General features: G+C 43.5%; 1 long non-coding RNA gene across 1 annotated transcript; it reads left to right on the forward strand.

Moving 5' to 3' along the window:
- The first annotated feature begins 5,573 nt into the window (after positions 1-5,573).
- On the forward strand, positions 5,574-6,752 carry LOC105417399 (uncharacterized). Its single transcript, XR_965076.2, has 2 exons — positions 5,574-5,749; positions 6,347-6,752. It is a non-coding gene; the product is annotated as an uncharacterized lncRNA (long non-coding RNA).
- Positions 6,753-8,432: the final 1,680 nt, after the last annotated feature.

Here is an 8,432-nt window from a genome sequence, read left to right on the forward strand (position 1 = left end):
TACTGTCAGAGGCATAAAGCAGCATTGTGGAGGATGTGGTTCTATATGGTTCGCTGCCGATTCCGAGTGGCGCGTCACTGTCGTAAATCCTGCACTTTTCACATGCACACGTTTGTCTAGCCTGCTGTTGTTTAGCATTAGCATTTCCTGTAATGTAGCTGGCTTCATTTTAGCCAGAGTGCCATTAATTCCACATCATAACGGAGCATGGGCGACACCTAACCATAAGAATTTATTCTCTTTTTTGTCCTTTATATGCAAGTTTTTTCCCCCCCATGTTCTTTGCATGTTCACACACTCTCCTCTCTGGGTTCTGACAGATGTTTTCAGCTGGATTCAGATTTGAGGCTGATAGTTTTACCTGTTTTTGCACGCGGGGAGGAATGGATTAACACAGCGAGCAAATGTGGGGGGGGGCAGAATCCACAGCTCAGCGCTCCTGCGAGCAGTGCTTTTTTATTTTATTTTGCCAGCTGTTTTAGATGATAAAGGATGAACTCATGTTGTACCTGATGAGAACTCACACTGGATAAACTGACACCATATTCATTAAAGCAAGCAAAAGACCACGAAGAGTTATATTGGAATGTTGTTCTAAAGCTATTACTAAAGCTAAAGCTATTACAACGCAGGTGCTGCAATAATCTATTTGCCAAATTATAAAATTAAGAGATAACCCAGAGAAATCTGCAGGTTTTTCCCCCAAATATAGATCATAATTTCTATTTTCTGCCTCCATCCCCCTGCCTGACCTCTCACTCTCCCCTCTCAGATGGAGGGTAGCCATTAAAAGCTTGCTCATTGTGAGTGAGATGGTCTCCGGGTTTCCTCTCGGGTGGATGTTTTACTGCCGAGAGGCCTTGAAATGGCCTCATATTCCATCAGCCCCTCCCGCCCCAGGGGAGCCTTTAGCGGAGTGAAAGGCCAATCAGGAGAGTCCGGGAGATCGGTAAAGCCTCCGTCTGAAATCAATCTCCAGGGTTCACACGCTGACACCGGCCACGTCCCATCGGCAAATGCAGTTTAACCTGACGGAGGCGACGCGGGGAAAAAGAAAAAAATCAAAAAAATCAAAGGCCTGTCGACATTTATGTCATTTTAAACATGTCCCCCATCCCCCCCACACACACACACTCACAATCTTTCCTCATATTATCGATTAGCTCGAGCATTCAAAGCAGATTAGATCAGGGGCTGATGAATTCCATCTCAGGAACGGTTAGAACTGCACTACACGATGAGGCGATGTGAATAATTGACCAAATCTACGATCTAGCAGCGGGGAGCTCTTCAATCAGCTCTTCATTTATCATTTGAGGCGTGACCGCCCTGGTTTAAAGAGCTTTAAATGAAGTATTCATTCATTAAAAACACATTGTCTTGCATTTTAATTACAACAGCTTCCAGTGCCATTCAGCCAGAATCACCGGTTGGACATTTTACATCTTAGTCTGAATTAACACTGAATCCCTACGCTCAAACTCCTGCTTGTTCACAGATGTGCAGTGTTGCGTTTGATTAGAATGATGCTATTCTATGCTGCTCTGATCTTTACCGCCCCGATATTCTCCCTCCTCCTCTGTTCCGCCGTCTGCCTCTGGCACTTCTTGATCTATTTACGCTCCTTCTTCCTGATGGTACTGTCAGCCCGGATTGAAACGTACGTCAAAGACGCAGCTTTCTGCTCCTTGTCGACCACGGATTGTGTCTGGTTGATTGGCCAGGGTAGCGTAGCGGCTCCTCACTTTGGTAGGTCTGCACGTTCTGCAGCATCTCGGCTTTTCAGCCGATCCTCTTCTGTCATTTTCCTTCCCTTTGCTGTTGATTCATCAGTTCAACTGGAAGCATCGGTCACTGTTCTATTGACTGGCTGTAGAACTGCAGCGCTAATGCAGATGGCTGCTGCGGCGGAATCGAGGGGAAGTTTCCCAGTGGAGCGGAAACGTCAGGAACACGGCGGGTTTAGGGATCTTAAGATTAAAGAGAGTGAATGCTAGGTCTGAAAAAAAAACAGAACATCACTAAATACAAACCACAAAGCAGTTGAATGTGGGTGGAACCGCTGCTGCTGGAGTAAAAACACTACATTAAATATGAAATAAGTCCAGATTTGCTGGTTTGGGGTGAGCAGCACTTTGAGACAAACTCCCGTTTGATCAAGATGTCACTTCAGATGAAACCTCTTACCAGCGCATGTCTAATTTTAATTAGATTTCCTCTGTTTTTTTTCATCAGATTCGCCACAGAGACTAAGATCCAAGCGGGAGTGACATCAGTTCTATTTAAAGTAGATGAAATGGGTCCAGTGTTGTGACTTATAGCCCTTAATTACCTTGTCCTGTGCTGTCCTTCAGGTCTGATGTTTCCACCCACTGTTATAGTTTAATTGTCGCCACTCTCATCCTTTATCTGCCATCTTTTTAACATCAGCTTCCTGCAACCAGAAAGATCACAGCAGTTTTCCCATCAGCACTCAGAGTTCAGAGGATTTGTACGTCCTGATGCCAAGAACCTGAGCTGCGTTTCCTCTTTAGACCACGCAGCTGTTTCCGCCCTGTGATGGCAGGTAGGGTAACAGCATTGACCTTAATTCCGCATCCCTCTGTCTTAGTCGAGGTCACGGTCACGTCCCCGGATGCTGGAATTTGCTGCTTGCTATTGGGACTTGTGTACGATCCGATCCGATCTGCTCCAACACTTCTCCACATGGAATTGCAGTTGAAGACAGCTGATATCAGAGATTGCTCTGATTGGTATTTGCAATGGGAGCAACAGTTTCTGAGCTGTGATTTAGGTGTTTTGTTGTGAGACGGAGTGGCGCGCTGTGCATAACGCAGCCTCTACAGCATACACACACCTCACAGCTCCTGTGCCTCCCTGCTCTCAGTATTTGTTTAAGTCTGTTATCTCTCGTTCTTTTCTCAAGGGTGCAAATTCTGTCTTTCTAACGTGGGCCTGAATGTTTTTGTGGTAAAATTATGTTGCAGAACCAAAGAAAATGATAAAATCACCTGGTTATTGTTGGGCATTGAGTGTTTCCACATTTTACATTGGCGAAGGAGAGTGTGTGAAATATATTATTCTCCATGAGACGGTGCGAAGAGTCTGTGTGTGCGTGGATTTTCAGCGAGATCAGCTAGAATGGCGTTGAGCTGAGGTACAAGGGCACGGTGACATGTGCTGAGTCGCCAGACCACTGAAAAGACAACTTTATAAGGAGGAAAGTGCTTTTAGATGAAAGTGTTTTCAAAGCCAACACAGAGCCAGACTGCAAGGTCATAACGTGGCCTCTCCATTATCCTGTGAGAGGAATAGAAAATCCTGTATAGTAGATATGGCCTCCTCCCGGTGTGATTCCTCAGAGAACATGGTCTGACAATCATGGAGTTTGACGCTATGGCTACGTCAGGGTTTGTCTTGTATCTGCCCATGTAAGCTATAACAATAGCTATAAAAGGATGGAGGAACAGTTTACTACAGTTGCAGAACCTTTTTTTGGCTGTTGACGTGGATCCAGAGACAGTATAAGTGTGTAGGAGGACAGATGAGTAAGAATTCTTCCTCCCCCTCTGTTGCCCTCAAAGTCACCCTTTTTCACATCGGTGAGCATCAGCGTCAGCGCTGTTGAGCTCATTACGCTGGGGAGCTCCCGACACGTCAACTTTTCAGTGTCTGCAATTCCCACCTCTGCATCTACTCCCCCATGATGATGCGGGGGAAAAAAATATTGGTTTCCTTCTTGCCAAATGCAAATGTGATATTGTTAGGACCCAGCCTGGTTAATGGGATGGAGGCTGTAATACCATCTACCGGTCCCTCACAGCAGCAAGGCACCAGTACTAATCTCTGCTCTGATGTGACCCGTCACAATGGTGATGTTCTGACTTTTCATGCAGAATTACTATGGGGTGCTAATGTTAGCCATTAGCTTGCAATCCAGACGCATCAGATATAAACCATCACATATGCCACATTGAAGCTTTAAATTTGTGCATTTGGCCTCATGGTATTTACTCCTGTCAATGCCCAGGCTTGTCCTTCCAAGAGCAGCATGAACTAACAGAGTTGGAGGTGGAGGATGGTGGCACAGCCATTAGCATTATTACAGTTTCCTCCACTGTAGCCTGTAACCCATCCCTGGAGTCAAATCTCTCATCTGGATCGACTTTTCCAGTTTTAACTGGGTAAATGGGCCTCGTAGTAAAAGTGAGAGTCAGCTGCACATCATAGCCGGATGCATATTCATCTCCTCCTTCTCCTCTTTGCAACATTTCCCCTCCACCAGCGAGTATTAGCCAACAGCTTCATTAACTTCCCGTGTAGCCCAGTCAGCCACTGTATCTCATTAGCGGACATGCTGCCCATTTGTAGTTAAGAGTATTTTTGCCGTTTTATCAAATTAAAAGGAACAATTAACAAAAATGACTCCAACAAAAACGCAACGCTGCTTCTGTTTCAGAGAGTCCTTAAATCGGTTCCCCAAACATTGTTTTATGTTGTCTGTGCGCAGAAGTCATAACGTACGTGTGCTTAATCAGGAAATCAGTCAGGTGCTTGTGTGTCAGTGGAGCCGAGTGTAATCCATTTGCAGACAGGCAGACACTTTGTCAGAGTATGCAATAATTCAGTTTGAAGTACTCCCATCAGCTCATTTTCTTTCACTCAACTTCCGCCATCTCCGTCTTTCCATAACTGTTCATGACAACCACATCTCCGTCCAGTCAAAGTTGCTCTGAGTGCAGCCTGCAGTCTGCAAGAACTCAAAAGAAGCCCTGCTGGCAATAAAACTGACCTGCGTGAAATCCCATCCATAATTCATATGGAGAGTTTAACTGGAGATTAAGGCAAATTTCAAATTTACTTGGAGGCTCTTGTTTCAAATTGAACACAGATCCAACAAACACGCACAATACAAAGGGGTTTTGACTGCTGACTGTCTTTCAGGGATATATTCATGTGGTCTTTCTCACAAATTTTACAACACTGGAAAAGCTCGTGCTCTAATTTGCTGAAGTAATTCAGATTTAAATAGTGGTGGTGAAAAGTGAGAACATAATCGGCTGCCGCTAACAGTGCTAGTGCTAATATCAAGTTATGGAGCTTCCTGCTGAAGTTGTTGAAGCCATGAGGAACCAAATGCTAGGAGTTAATAAATGTGTTATCCTTGATTATGCATTTGCATATTTCAGAACCAGACAGTACATCAGTTTTATAGCAGGGATTGTCAGGCTCACAGAGTAACAGAAAAAAATGAGGCAGGCAAGAAGGAAAGGAGAACTCAGCTTTTATAGACCAGTGAAAGGTGGCGTCAGTTAGACACAGGTGAGATTTATTAGGGTAAATAGAGGGTGGTAGAGGAGGAGGAGGGGCAGACACACTCAAAGAAGAAAGAAAAGAAAGGGAAAACAGCCTTCAAAGGAGGAAATGCAGAACAAAAGTGATAACATGCATCCAAAGTAAAAAAAAAAAACTTATGCTACTGCTAATGTTAGCAGTATGACTCTTAAACACATACTATCCAGACAAACCCTTCAATCTGCATCAATCATTGTTCATAGCCTGCACCTGCCAGGTGTGCAAGCTGCAGCTGCGTGTGACTAAAGTGCTGGCTGTAAAATATGGATGGAGGATGTTCTGGCCTAAAAAGTGAGGACTCTGGCAAAGTGGAGCACCAGTAAAAAGCGCAGGCAAGCTGGTGAAAAAGTGATCCCACGCTCCCCTGATTTATTACCCCATCTGCTCTTCCCAAGTGAGTTTATGGCCTCTGCTGCTATTTTTATATCTTCTTCAATGAAGCTGTTCAGTTTGTAAATCTAAACCCATTTAAATAGTTGAAATACCTTTCGTGGCATCATACTGGTTGACTTTACCTTCCCAGTCAGTTCCGATCGGGATCAAGGTTGCCTAATGTATGTTGGGGTTATAGTCTTTGTTCATGATTACTATGAAGGCTTTTCCATCTGCTGCACTTTCAAATCAGGACTTGATGGACTCAAAACTGGATTCTAATGTGATTTCAATGCAGACTTAATACATTTAAACCATATCTGAGTGTACAGATGAGGATTAAAATCAGTCAGAGAGCAGCATTGATCAGCCTGCAAGGAAAAAAAAAAAAAAATCCAAAATGCCACAGCCGTGAGACTGCTTCCCTATTGCATTTCCATTTAATGTGATGGATGTCTAGACACCTTCCAGGCACTAATTGACTTTTTGTCTAAGAAAATCATTTTGCTTGCTTCTGACACTCACTCAGACGCTCCCATCAAAAACAAATCAAAACAGTTGTTAACATTCATTAACTGGTGTTACGGGAGGGAAGACTAGCAGTTTTTCTCTCCTACAGGGAATCCCAGAGAGCACCGCACCCTGAATTCCCAAGTATACCATCACCCTGGGGTCGTTGGTGGAGCTCAATGCATGTCAAACCAGTTTAACCAGCCAACGACGGGACAGGACACTCGTTGAACCCGTTAATGCAAATGTCTGAGCAGACACGCGGTTGATCAAACATTAAAACACAAACTTAAACTATGGTGTGATATAGTCCATTGCCGGCACATTAACTCCTCCTCATTTAGTTGAAATGTCATGTCTGCCACATGTCTCCCACCCTCCCACACACCACGTTTTTCCACCTGTGAATTTAGCACCTGTCTACAGTATAATGAGCTCTAATCACGCTCGCTTTCATTGATTTGAGCACTTAAAAATGTGCCAAAATAATTATGGTAAAAAGTAGAGCTGAAAAGCAGCACCTGCCTGATGATGGACGTGTTGAAAGAAGTGTTTTGGGATCATTTGGCCTCAACGGCGTTGAATTCTTGAACTTGTCGGCTGCTTGGGTTGTGTGGAAAATGACCATGAAAAGTTCACTGAGTGATGCACAATGGTGATCTAAGGAGACAAGGTTGGAGAGCAGAACTAGTCTGTGGAATGAAGGCCATTTTGGCATTCACACACACACAAGTAATCACACACGTGCATGTGCACACACACACACACCTAGACAAATGGCTGCGTCTCGTCTTTGTCAGGTAGGATTATGTCCATTTTTCCGTTTGGGACGCTCTCCCGCTCCTCTCCTGACTTTTGAACCACAGTCACGCGTCTTCAAACCTGGCAGGATTTATTCGGTTTGTCAGCCATGTCTAAAACCCTTTATCACAGGGATGAAAATGCTTTTGTGACAAGTTTTTTGGAGTTGTCCTCTGAAGACAGATTAAACAAAGACAGGTTTTTCTGGTAAAGGCTGCAACCTCAGTGTCCACACAGACTAAGATAATAACATCTTCTCCTAAAATAATCATAATACTAAAACATCTATGTGCAGAAGGAAACCTGAACACTTAAATATTTAGTGAGACTTTCAGTGAATTACCTAAACTACCCTCCTTTCCCGTGGCGTCCCATTAATCCAGGTCATGCTCACTCCCAGGGCTGCCCTTCCCAAGTGATTCTGGAGCCATTTACACCTGAATTAATGTGACTATAATTGTTAGGGGAGACCTGATTGCAGCTGGATAACACTTTACAACATACCTCAGCACCTCTGTATGGCTGATCTCCACACTGATAGCCAGCTGTGCAACAAAAAAAATGCTGGCAACAACATATTTTCACATCTCTTTTCTCTGTGCTGTGCTTCCTTTGCACTCCTGAAATGATCAATGCAGAGAATAGTGATTAAAACCCACAAAAATGCTTATCAACACAGGCCGGAGAAGCGTCACAGCATCTTAATGAGACTTAGCAGCATGTGATCAGCAGTCCAGGAAGAGGTTCTTGCATACGGCTGTGTTGTTAGCAGCTTTTGCATCTTCAATTTATAGGATGCATTTGACTTGGAAAAGTTATCAGCTTAAAATGGAGAGAAGCTGGCCCATGGCAGCTCTACATCACTTCCAACGTCTTCAAAAACATAAATTCTTACTCTATTTACTTATGGAAAATGTGTCAAACTGATCTCCACACTTTATATATGATAATTTGTTTTATTTGATGTTGTAAGTTTGAGAAACATGTCTACAAAAGAGAGAGACTTTCTCCAAAATCTTTCATTTGGACACCTTTACAGATGGAATTTTATTGGTTAATCATCTCAGTCAGGAACTAGAACTAAAAATAGAACCGATTCCAATACAGGAAGACAAAGGCTTTTAAACCCTCCACACACCTCATTTGCATATTCCCGTGTATAGGCTCCACATTTCTTCCCATAGTTTTACCAAATACGACATCAATTCCTCCAATGGGAGCAGGAAATTGGGAGTGGGTCCCCACATCCTATCTCCAAAACCAGAGGTTTCACCTCTATGTATACATACAGTTTGGTATTATGTTCAAAATGAACTCCCAGTTTCCCAGTTTTCCAAAGACTAAGACAGTCACAATTAATTGCATCATATGATTCCATAATAATATGAAGCCAA

This window comes from Takifugu rubripes, chromosome 14 (genome assembly GCF_901000725.2).
Source record: "Takifugu rubripes chromosome 14, fTakRub1.2, whole genome shotgun sequence".
Classification (NCBI taxonomy): domain Eukaryota; kingdom Metazoa; phylum Chordata; class Actinopteri; order Tetraodontiformes; family Tetraodontidae; genus Takifugu; species Takifugu rubripes.